This window comes from Petaurus breviceps, unplaced genomic scaffold, assembly GCF_028583685.1.
Source record: "Petaurus breviceps papuanus isolate PSGF00001 unplaced genomic scaffold, PetGlider_PUasm1.0 400, whole genome shotgun sequence".
NCBI classification, from domain to species: Eukaryota; Metazoa; Chordata; class Mammalia; order Diprotodontia; family Petauridae; genus Petaurus; species Petaurus breviceps.
Genome location: NW_027186316.1, coordinates 2,659,967 through 2,673,321, shown reverse-complemented (window position 1 = coordinate 2,673,321; position 13,355 = coordinate 2,659,967). Strand labels below are relative to the sequence as shown.

The following is a 13,355-nucleotide window of genomic DNA, read 5'->3' as shown; positions in this document are numbered from 1 at the left end:
AGATCACTAATCTCAGTCCCTTAGGGCTATAAGAGAGGAAAAGGAGCTACTTCAAAGACAGTTGAGTGATAAAGCTGGAAGAGACCTTGACATGTAGAACGCTGGAGTTGAATGGAGACTGGCCCAATGATTTCATTGACATAGGGCATTTCCAGATGAGAAAAATCCTGCCCCCAATTCAAGTAACTACCTTTTCTGCAACTTCTGGTCTTAGAGGGTTGCCTTATTGTGGCAGCAAGCACCCCAGCTTCCCCAGGGTGGCTGCCACTACAGGTTCTTAGATCTGCTTTGTTAAAGGAAAGCAACTCAAAATGGGTTAACAAGCTTGCTTTAATCAGTCAAATATGTATCATTTACCTAGTTCAGGGGAAAAAAGTCAGCACCCTGAACTTCATAATATACAGACAGAATTATCAAGACAGAGAAACAGATCAAGTAGACAGTTTCCAAACTGTCCAACCATTACATCCATACCAAATCAACATCTGGGTTTTTCAAAGCCGGGGGGCTCTCAACAATGACTTTCCAGAGTCCAGATCAAATCACAGAACACTTCTCAAAGTGAACGCCAAAAGAAAGCTACACACCAGGGCTTATATAGCCTTCTCCTGGCTCAGAGAATGTAACAACTTTCTTGACCCACTGGCCAATCGCAAAGTATCTACTGAAAAAACAAGCCTCCCACCCCAGGCTCCAGGTGCACTTTAGCCTAGGGGCAGGGAAGATCTTTAAAATTTAGATTCCCATTACACTTATAGAGGGTAAGCACTTACCCAGGGTCACATAGCCACTGTGGGCCAGAGGTGGGCCAGAGAGAGATAGAGGGATAAAACAAGATGGATCAGTGAGCTCTGACTTGGTCTTAGAACCAGAAAGAATTTGGCTCAGATCTCACCCCAACTGGGGCCAGACAGGTCACTAAAGAAAGCATTGCCCAAGTTATAAGAACCCAATAAAGAGCCTTGGTGCTCATGGAATCCAATCCTTTCATTTAGCAAGTGAGGCAAGTGTGTGTTTCTTGTGTGTGTGTGTGTGTGTGTGTGTGTGTGTGTGTGTGTGTGATTTGCCCACACTCCTCCAACTAGACCTACATATAAGTTATCCAAACCACACATTTGCACAGAGGCTCTTTTTTATTTATCCCTCTTCCTCCACCCCAACACACACACACACACACACACACACACGCACACACACTCTCTCTCTCTCTCTCTCTCACTCACTCACTCACACACACACACACACACACACACACACTCACACACTTTCCTTAAAAGTACCTGTTCTAAGTGTATTGCATACAGTGGTATGGGACTTACCCAGAACTGGAGGACCCATTCACACCAGCTGTGATGGTATATTCCCACAGCCTGGTGTGTGCTTGCCTGTTCGAAATTCCCTCACAGCGAACCACATCTTAAGGAACCAAGATTCCCTTCGCCTTCAAGCCCACTCCACACACACACCCTGTCCCAGTAATCAGCTGATGGGATATGCATTCCCACTTCTCCGATGCACATAATTGTCATTGGATTTCACATTAATTAAGCCCCAAACCTGTTCTGTGGTAGCAACATAGTTGACGAGCCATTGAGGGAGGTAGATCCCAAGCTCCTCTGAACTGTGGACTAAAGGCAAATCTTTTAACATTTCTACTCCTCAGTTTCCCAATCCATGAAATAGAGGTAATTCTATAGTCCGCACTGCAGAGTTATGGCAAGGCTCTGATGAGAACATGTATACAAATCATTTCACAAATGTTAAAACACTGTATAAATATCACTATACAACACTATATAAACAAGAATTAACTAGACATCCATTTTTGTACATGGTGAATGTGGAAATTTGCTTTTGCTTGACTTCTCATATGCATTACAAAGGTTTGGTTTTCTTCAGCTGGTGTCGGGGCGGGATGTGGGAGATAAAATAAATGCTTGGGAATAGGAAAAAAAAAAAGGATGAAAAGAATCAAGTAATTCTAATACCCTAATTCTCCTAATAAATATTTTGGTGTTTGTAGGAAAGACAGGGCACCTTTATTTTGGAAGAGGAATGATAAAGCATGTATCTACTTTATATAAGATGGAGTAGATTGTGAGTCTCATGTGACAATGTTACAAATTGTTGCTGCTTTTAAAAGCGAAAACAACCACCACCACCCTCTGTCTCACTGCTTCTGGTAAGAAATTTGGCCCCTAAAATTAACCTGGTAGAGACTATAGAATGTCACAGCTTGAGGAGACTTTAGAACAGGGAATTCCCAGATGGGAGGGACCTTAGAACATTGAATGTCAGAATTGGTAGGGACTTTAAAGCATTCTTAGCTGGGAAGCATGGGACCTTTTTTTTTTTAGCATAGTATGTCAGAACTTAGAGAGTCTTCAGAACCTAGAATGTCAGATCTGGGAATGACTCTTAGAACAGTGTCAGAGCTGAGAAGGCCCTCAGAACAGAGGTGGCAAACACTCTGAGGCCATATATGGTCTGCAACACTCCTGAGTGCTACCCAAACCAGATGAAAAAGTAAATGGGAAACATTTAAGCAAATAAACAAAATATATCAGAACATAGATAAAACTAATATGTAGTTTTCTAAGTTAATATGAGGCTGGAAGGGATCCTTATCTACTATTAGTGACCCCCATTTCATTTTTTTTTGGAGGAGTGAAGGCAAGGTAATTGGGGTTAAGTGACTTGCCCAAGGTCACACAGCTAGTTAAGTGTCAAGTATCTGAGGCCAGATTTGAACCCAGGTCCTCCTGACTCCAGGGCCAGTCCACTATTCACTGCACCACCTAGCTACCCCAGTGATCCCCATTTCTATTTGAATTTGACACTCTTGTATTAGGACACAGACCATAAGAACTGGGAGGAATCTTAGAACAGAGAATCAATGGATCTCAATCCTCTCATTGTATACATTTAGTTACCAGTGGAACCAAGAAATGCCCTGAAAAAAAAACAGCTTCAAGCAGTTATAGAGCCTGGACAATGAAGTTGGAGTGACAACTTCTTGCTAGGAATTTCAGGGTCTTCTTATATAGTCTTTTCTGAACAGGAGAAATTTCAACTCCATACCTACCAAAGGCAGAATGAGCTGCCTTTTTTTGAAAATATTGGCCATGAGATTTCTGTCTGGGAGTTTGGCTTCTGGGCTTACCTCACTTCTGTCTTTAAAAATATATATGAATTTATTTTTTTTTAAATTCCCCCAATTATATGTAAAAACAATTTTTAACATTCATTTTAAAACTTTGAGTTCCAAATTCTCTCCCTTCCTCTCTCCCCCCCATCCCTAATTGAGAAGGCAAACAGTTTCATATAGGTTATACATGTGTAATCACCTCACTTCTGTCTTTATGAAGGTTTGGAGTAGTTTTTTTTAAAGAAGGAGGCTTCAGCAGTGAATTGAGAAATGCAATGGAAGGAAAAAACCTTAGGCAGATGAGGAAGACAAATTGTCCCACTTCTCAATGAATCAGCAGAGTTCTACCTTTAGTCTGCTCCAGAGTCTCTCCCCTTTGGCTAGAGGATTGAAGAATCAGCTTATAGGGGACTGCTTATATAGGTGTAAAGGCGGGACTTGGTTGAGCAAACCACTCAAATCAACTCTCTCCATTTAAAGAAATTGATATAAGGTAAGAACTTCTTTATTAAGCATTCATTCAATAAAAGATTTTAGACAAGGAGTTCTTAATCTGGGATCCATGGATCTGTCACAAGTCAGGATCTGTGATTTCAGAGGTTCCAGGAATTTAGAGCAGACTCTCGTGATTGTGCTTCCTACCATGAATGTCAGTTGATTATAAATGACTTAGTTTTCAGAAAGGTGTATTTGTTAAGGTGCTACAGTAAGAAAAATTGGTACCAAACATCCCCTGAAAAGTCGGTGGCATATTCTTCCACCAGGATATTCAGGGGAATATACAGGGGAAAGCAGGTCATGCTTTGAACAAAGTCCTCTTCTCTGATCTCCCAGGTCCTCGAGGAGTTTCGCTTAGGCATAGTGTAGTTTCTCTACTGAGTCCCTAGTGGAGCCATGAATCTGCTTTCCCGAATCGAATCCAGTCCATTCTCCGCTCCCAGATGTAGATGCTGTCACCAATGACTGCTGTCCTGAAGAATGATGCTAGGATAACAATGGGACTATGGGATTTCAAAATCCTCTGGATGCTTGGAAACTCAAAAGGTCATCTTCCTTTTGAGCCAAGAAGGAAGCAGGCAGGAGACCCAGGACAAGATCAAAGAATCAAAGAAGGTTGAATAAAATTTAGGAAACATTTAAATACCTCACTCACCCTCTATCCTGGAGGAGCTTGTGTCCTACAAATATTAGAGCTTGAGAAGCCCTTAGAACATAGAACACAGAATGTTCTAAGCTGAACTGCTCTCATTTACACCCTTATGTATGCCATTCTCTGAGGATTAGAAGACCATGCCAGTATTTTCGATTTGGAAGGGACCCTGGAAGACATCTCAGCCAGAAGCAGAAATCCCCTGTAGAGTCTTCCTTCTAGGGAGTAATCCAGCTTGCATGGCATCAGCGACAGGATACTCACTACCTTATGAGGCTGCCATTCCACTTTGGGGCAGCCCTGGTTAGGCAACATTTGCCTCTCTTTGTTCTTAATTCTACCCGCTGAGACCTAGCAGAATGAGTCTATTCCTTCTTCCACATGACAACTCTGGAAATTCTTGGATGCAGCCAGCAAGCTTCCCCTAGATTTTGTCTCCTCACTGGTTTCTGCAGAGGGCATGATCTTGAGGTCTTTTAACATACTTGAGAATAGAGAAGCAGTATGGTATAGTGTGCAGATGAAGGAAGGAAACAAGCATTTATTAAGCATCTATTGCATATCAAGTACCATGCTAAGCACTTTATAAATATTATCTCATCTGATCCTCATGACAACCCTGGGGAAGCTGATACTATTATTATCCACATTTGACAGGTGGGGAAACTGAGGCAGGACTCAGTTAAGTGACTTATCCAGGGTAGTAAGTCTTTGAGGCAGGATTTGAACTCAGGTTTCCCTAAACTGAGGCAGGGAGAGGTTAAGTGACTTGTCCAGGGGTCACCTAGCTAGTAAGTCTTTGAGGCAGCATTTGAATTCAGATATTCCTGACTCTGGGTTATCCATTGAACCACAAAGCTGCCTTAACTTCAAGTTAGGAAGACCTGAGTTGAAATCATGTCTCTTACATCTACTAGCTATGTGACTCTAACAAAGTCACCTAACTTCTATGAACCTCAATTTCCCCATATGTAAAATAATAACACCTATGGTATAGGACTGTCGAATGAAGGTCAAGATCATTCTGTGTTCTAGGGTTCCTTTCATCTCTGACTTTCTGTGCTCTGACATTCTCTGTTCTAGGGTTCCTTCCAGCTCTGACATTCTATGTTCTAGGGCTCCTTCCAGCTCTGACATTCTGTGTTCTAGGGTTCCTTCCAGCTCTGACTTTCTGTGTTTCATGGTTCCTTCCAGCTCTGACATTCTGTTTGCTAAGATGTCTCCTGGCTCCGACACTCTCTGTTCTTATCTATGATTTCTTCCAGCTTTGACATTCTATAAGTCTATGTCTTCAGACAGGGACCTGCTCAGTTTAACTGCCATCAGTGGTGATGGGCTCCCTACAGTTGGCATGCATGGCAGAGCCCAAGTGTAGGCTGTGGCCTAAGCCTCTGAGAATGCCTCAGTGTCTCTTGGGATAGGTCTACCCTGAGCTTGACCAGTTAAATGTTTGGACTCTATATGACTCAGGTGGTGGAAGTGAAAACTTTCTCACTTGTAACTGCCTGATTAATTGGAAGATAAAGCAGTGAAATGAAAGGAGTCCTATCCATTTGACACTTTGCCTAAATGAATCACAAATAGTGCAACAATATTACTCAGTTAAAATCTGTCACTTTTTGTAGTGAGATGATTCAAGCTTGTGTGTATAGGAATTGTAGATTATTATGATCGAAATCACACAGAAATACAAATGGCGTTTTCCAAAGGACCAACATGATTATAGATTCCAAGAGTGACATAGAATGTGGCCTCTGGTTCCCTTCCTTTGTCAACTCCGCACAAAAGCTAAACTGAACCAGGTTGGAAATGCTGAGAGGCATTGGTGGCAGTGGAAGGAGCTCAGCACTAAGAGAGACCTGAACTCCATCCCTGGCATTGCCCACTATCAGCAGTAACAACCACTGACTTTCCTACAGTGGTTTACAAAGAAATCTCCCTCCCAGAATCCCTGGGAGGTACTATTATCCTCATTTTACAGAGGCAGGAAATGCAGCCCAAAGTGATAAAGTCACTTAAACAAATTCACACAGTAAGTGCCCACGCTGGGACTCCAACCCGGGACTTTACAATAGGAATTTTATATACTTTCCAGTAGAGCAGAAAATATTAGTCAGATGGTGCAAAGTGGAAGTGTTCCATGGTGTGTAGTGCTGGACATAGAACTGAGAGTCCCGGGTTTGAATTTTGGCTCTACTACTGACTTGCGGTGTGACTTGGGCAAGTTCCTTGCCTGCTGTGGGCCTCCATTTCTTTGGCTCTATACCATGTAGAGATGGGCTCCGAAAACATGGTCTCCAGTTCCAACTCTGCTGTATAATTTCACATCTTATTAACTGGGTAGCCTTACATAAGTCAACCTACCCCAAGCCATAGTTTCTTCATTTAAAAAAATGGGCAAAATATAGATGTGTTATAAACAGTAAATTATAGAATGTACTCAAAAGCCTTTGAAATTGGAAAGAGCAATGGAAATTTGAGTGTTAGTCATAGTAATGGGTTACCTCTCCCTGAAACAAAGGCCCATAGTTTTAAGGACATTCTTCTTCCAGTGATATCATATGACCCAAAATTGTGGTATCCCACAGAACTCAAAGAATTTCTGATAAAGGTCAGCCAAAGGGCAATGGGGAGACCCATGATGGCTGGGAGGAGGCTATAGCTGATCTTGAACAGAAAACTATACAAAGGAAGAGGCATGAAGGACCTTCTTCAAAAGATGGTTCTCAGGGAAAGGAAGTTGGCCAACCAAATGGCGAGAGAGTAGGATGCGATTTTCATTGGTTTCCCTGTGATATCAAGAGGTCTAGAGGAAGTACCCTCAACCCCTCCCCACCACACACTCATTGAGTGGATTCCACAGGGAGAACTTACAAGTGAACATATGTAAGAGATGGCCAGGGTAAGAAGGCAGAGTTCTCAAGTCAGTTTCTCCAATCTCTTCCCTCCCCATCCCATGATTTTATATTGATTTTGCATATATCAGCTTCTTGAGCATACGAACTGCTTCATTTCTATGTTAGTATCCCCAGGGCCTAGCCCAGGGCTTGACACATAGCAAATCTTTAATAAGTGCTTGTCGAGTGAATGATTATCCACACTGATGAGACCAAGAGCCATCAAAGTATTGTTGTTGTCGGTAATAATAATACTATAAACAATAATGATAATGTAAATATGAAAGGGATATGTGATTACTTCAGCATGAGGAACTCGCAGTGTGGGAATTCTCTCCAATAATACAACCAGCAACTGGTCTATTACTTAGATAGATGTTAAGGAAATAAGTATCCAAATTATTGAGACCCAGATCAATCAAAGTATTGATATTGCTGGTAATAAAATAATAACAATAATGATAATGTAATATGTGTTTTGTTTTCTTGTTGAAGAGCAATTGGGGTTAAGTGAATTGTGCAAGGTCACACGGCTAGTTTTTGTGTTAACTGTCTGAGGCAGGATTTCAACTCAGGTACTCCTGACTCCAGGGCCAGTGCTCTATTCACTGTGTCACCTAGCTGCCCCCTATGATAATGTAATATGAAAGGAATCTGTGATTGCTTCAGTATGAGGAACTCCCAGTGTGGGAATTCTCTCTAATAATGCAACCAGCAACTGGTCTATTACTTAGTAGATGTTAAGGGAATAAGTATCCCAATTGATGAGAGCCAGATCCATCAAAGTATTAAATAGTAACAATAATGGAGTTGCTTAAGGCAGGGAAGTGGTTTCATGACTTGCCCATGGTCACACAGCTAGTAAGTATTAGAAGCAGAATGTGAACCCCTATCTTCCTGACTCCAAGAAAAGCTTTCTATCCATCATGGCTGCTACAATAGTATTTATTGCTAATCATTAACACTAATAATCACTAATACTAATAAGTTCCATTTGTCAGCTAGCCTTCATCATTATTAGACATTCACCTGCTTCCAACACTGCTGCCCATACAACTCTAGCACCCTGGAAAATGTGCAATGCTGTTAAAAGTAGCTTTTGCCATACACTAGAAACTGGCCCAGAGATATGGAAATGAGCCAAATACAATATCACAAATGGGGCTTACCATGCCATTCTAAGTGGAGGAGCAGTTGTGAGGACCAAATGAGACAATGTTTGTAAAGTGCTTAGCATAGTGTCTGACACCCAGTAGGAACTTAACCAATGTTTGTTTCCTTCCTTCCTCTTGAGAGCTGATGGTTCAATTTTCAATGTGAATATTTTACACCTCAGAAATATGCAAACACTATACACCAGGACTTGATGTATTGTTTTGTTATTATTTATACTTTAAAAAGTGATGAAACATTTTAATATTGAAAATTAACCTTAAAAGTGTGTTGGGCTTACATTTTTTGAGATCTAAAGCTACTTTGGTCCTCACACCCTAGTATTCAGCATTACTGACTTCCTTGGTCCTCCTGAAGATTTTTCTCTCCCTGGGATTCTTCAACGCTACAGTATAATGGATCAGACCTTAGAGCTCATATAGAGGGCACAGCCCCATTAGCCTAGGACCTAACTTTTCCTCTAGGAAACAGTCTGGGGGCTTCTGCTATTTTGACTTGGGTTTACAACAGTAAGACTTCTATGATCATTGCACCCAAACTAGAAGCACTAAATCTCCTGGACTCTGTTGGCCAAATTCATTCATTCATTCATTCGTTCATTAGTTCATTTGTTCATTCGTTCATTCATTTGGTCATTCATTTGTTCATTGGTCCATTCATTCATTTCATTCAACAAAAATTCCCTGTCTATTGTATGAAAGGCCCTATACTGGACAGTTGGGATTCAGACCCTGATCTCAAGGAGTTTAAAATCTTAAGAGCTAGTATTTACATAACACTTTAGGGTTTGCAAAACATCTTAAATATTTTATCTTATTTGATCCTCACAACTCAGGGAAGGAGGTGGTATTATTATCCTTTTTTACAGCTGAAGACACTGAAGCACAGAGAGGTGAAGTAAACTTGCTTAGGGTCACACCACTAGGAAGTGTCTGAGGCAGGATTTGAACTGTTTTTTTTGACTGTGGGATCTGCTTTATTGACTTGGTATCAGCCATCAGATGCAGTTTAAAAAATACAGAATGGACTTCAACCAGGACCAGGACGTCACCATATGTTTTCCATTTCTGGAGGGTTTCTTGACCAGAGTCAATTGGTACAAAGCACTGGGCTGGGGAGGGCGACGGGGTGCAGAAATGAGGCAATGTGGTGTTTAGTTCAGTGGTAGCCGTCAGCAGAGGAGTTGACAGTGAACAGGTGTGCTGACTTCAAGCTCTTTCCTTCTCATAGGTCCTAACGCAGAATGTGCTGCCATGGGTAAGTGTCAGAATGAACTTTCCATCCTGGAGCTCCCAAATGAGGGTGTTCTCCTGTATGTCCAACTTCTGGACAGGCAAGTTAGCCTCCATCCAGTGTGATTATAGACTTGACTTTCCTATCATCAGCTGTTGTCTCATCAAACTCTCCTCCCGGCTTGAAGGAGATCTGAGTGTTCTTGAAAGCGCTCTACGTCTTGACAGTGATGGTGTCCCCACTGACCTCGATGATGGTAGTGGACTCAGTCATGCTGGCCACCTGCCTTGTGGCGAAGCCAACATCAATGGACTTCATGTTGTCATGGAAGTTCTTGCTGTCAACCAACTTCCGGGTGCCAACAGAAGCATCTGCCATGGTGCTAGGCTAGAGGAGGTGAGGCTGGGCTGGCAGGGAGAAGAGAAGAGGTGCAGAAAGGTTCTGGCCCTTGAATTCAGTTCTTCCTGACAAATCCAGCATTCTCTATCCATTGTACCACCTAGATTATAATTTGCTGAGGGCAGGACAAATACACAAATTATCCTGATTCAGGAAAGTCTCAAAAAGGAGGAGATAGATTTCAGCTGGGAGGACCTAAGGTGCTTTCATGGAAATGGAAGGAGGATAGTGGGAAGAAGGGTAGGTATTCCAGGTATAAGAGGTGTCATGACCCAAGGTATGGACAAGTGAAGGAGCAGAACAAGAACAAGGAACAGAGATGAATTCAATCTCGCCAAACAAGTATCTTCTATGAAGGAAAGGTACAATGATATGAGGTCTGACCTAGATTACAGATGATCCAGAATGCCCCACTGTTGCCCCAAGAAACTGCAATTGAAGCAGGGGTTGAAACAAGCAAGACAGGATAGAAGTTATCAGTGTATTTTGATGAAGGACCAGTGATGGTTACCCAAGGTATAATAGGAGACTACTATAAGAGTTTAAATGAGACAAAAGGAGAGTTTGAGCAAAGGTGACTGAAATGGGAGGTAGGAAGAGGGATGGATGTTAGATATATGGGTAAGGTAGGATCAACAGAATTTGGCAACTAATGAGGTATTTGTGTGAACAGGAAGGAGTCAAGCAATGACTTTGAATTTTGAGCCTAGTACCATCAACAGAGATTAGGCAGTTTAGGAGAATGGTGGATTTTATGATGTAGGACCAATGCTATTTTTACAGCACCCACAATCACCATAAAGACTGTGACTATAAGAATCACATGATGTTCGATCACAAAATATACCAGATTCTCTAGGTAGAGGGTAGAACTGAAGCATTTATTTAGATACCAGAAAACCAAAAACCAAAACCAGTAAGCTGATTCCATCATGGTACCAAAGATATTAAGAAGCCATAATAACACTGAGAGCCACAGCATCCTTCAGCCTTCCCACAAACCAATGAAAGAACAAAATCTACTTACAAGCCTATCTGACTCCTTGCCTGAGTGTCCCCTCTCTCCCACCCTCTCGCTAGCTCTGGCTCCCAGCTTCCGGTGGGATTTGCTTCCATTCAGCAAACTCCTCCCACCACAGGCTGCATGTGACTACATTAAGCCTATTAGGGAGCAGAGTTTATCTTCACAGCAGGGAAGCCTCCTGTGGGTTCTGCTCCACCCTTTAGCAAATTCCCTCCATCACAGGCTCCATGTGACTATATTCAGCCAATTAGGGGGCAGAGTTTACTTTCAAAGCAGGGGAGGTCTTCAAGCTCTCCCCTAGGTCTATTAAGGGGCAGGGAAGATATTTAGATTTCCATTCTCATTACAAATGATGAGTTCCATTTTGGTCATAGTGATTATATGGTGCTGGTAGCAAGGCTGAGTGGAGATATTCAACAGGCAATTGGAAATAAGGGAGACTTTCTTCATCTGTCAAATGAGGACATGATGACTTCCTATATGTGACCTTATATGAGTCAGTTCCCCTTCCTGTATCTTGGTTTCCTCATCTGTAAATGTTATCATCAATGAGGGGATTAGGCTAAATAACCCCTGAGTTCTCTTGATGCCCTAAATCTAAAATCCATTGGTTGACTTCATTGTTATATATTCCCATTCCTGTTCTTAACCAATAAAGACTCTGATGACATGATGCCTTTGTAGGATTCTATCCATAATCGTCATTAAGTTACTTGGATAGATCCCTCACCCCAGTCAAAGGAAAGCAAGGGAAAACAGATAGAACAATTTTCCTATTACCTTAAAAGTAAAACTAGGTTCATTTAACCTGACCCACAAGTCTCTTCTAAGGTCCTCACAGATATCCCTTCCTGTGTTAGACCTCCTCCTTCCTCTCTGAGGGATGCCTTCCCTGTGTTCTCATCTTCTTTAGATGTGAATCTTCCCCAAGGCTCTGTTCTAGGCCCTTTTTCTCTTATTAGCTACGCTTTTTTCCTTTGAGATAGCATCTATTCTCATGGCTCCAATGACCACCTTTATTTATTTATTTTTTTCAAATGCTTTATTAACTTCTGATTTACATCATTCATTTCCGCCAGATTTTGAGTTACAAATTTTCTCCCCGTTTTTCCCCTACCCACCGCCCCAAAATAGCAGTCCCACAGGATATCCCCTCCTCTAATCTGCTATCTCCCATATTCTCTCCCATACCCCTTTCAACTTTTCCAGTGGCTGTCTATGTCCCAGTGCCTGTATATCTTATTTCCCAATTACGTGTAAAATAGTATTAATTATATACATATATATTTGAATATTTGATTTAAAATTTTTGAATTCCAGATTCATTCCCTTCCTCCCTTGTCTCCCACCCTTACTGGGAAGATAAGCAGTTCAGTATAGGTTGTACATGTGTGGCTAATGCAAAACAGTAACATAGTAGATATATTGTAAAAGACTGACTATATTTCCCTCCCTCCTATCCCACCTCCCACTTGTTATATTCTCTACTTTGATCCCATCCCTTTTCAAAAGTGGGTGCTTCCAACTTCCCTCCTCCCCCCCAGCCTGCCCTCCCTTCCATCATCCCCCCTCTCATCCCCTTCCCACCCTACTCTCCTGGAGGGTGAGATACCCTATTGAGTGTGTATTTCATTCCCTCCTCAAGCCAAATTCAATGGGAATAAGGTTGACCCATTCCTTTTTGCCTTCTTATTCTTCCCCTCCATTGTAACCATTTTCCCTTGCCTCTTCTATATGTGATAGTTTACCCCATTCTGTCTCTTCCCATCTCGTCTCATTATATTCCTCCATCACCTCTTAATTTCACCTTTTAAGTATCATCCCTTCCTGTTAAATTGGTCCTATGCCCTCTATTTTGTATACCTGTAAACATATATACACACATTCACATATGTATTCATATGCCCATATATACCCTCATTATATATATATATATATATTTCTATTCCCTTCAACTACTGAGAAAACTTTCATAAGTTACAGTTATTGTTTTTCCATGTAGGAATGTTAATAGTTCAACTTTGATAAGTTCCTTATGATTTCTTTTCCCTGTTTGCCTCCCCCCCAGCCTGCCCTCCCTTCCATCATCCCCCCTCTCATCCCCTTCCCCCCTACTCTCCTGTAGGGTGAGATACCCTCTTCTATATGAAATAGTTTACCCCATTCTGTCTCTCCCCATCTCCTCTCATTATATTCCTCTGTCACCTCTTAATTTCACCTTTTAAATATCATCCCTTACTATTAAATTGGTTCTGTGACCTCTATCTATGTATACCTGTACACACATATACACACATTCGCATATGTATTCATATGCCCATATACCATCCT

The 13,355-nt window shown here is 41.7% G+C and overlaps 1 pseudogene; it reads right to left on the bottom strand.

Annotated features, from left to right (window-relative positions):
- Positions 1-9,575: 9,575 nt before the first annotated feature.
- LOC138170944 (fatty acid-binding protein, heart-like) lies at positions 9,576-10,324 on the bottom strand (annotated as a pseudogene).
- Between the last annotated feature and the right edge of the window lie 3,031 nt (positions 10,325-13,355).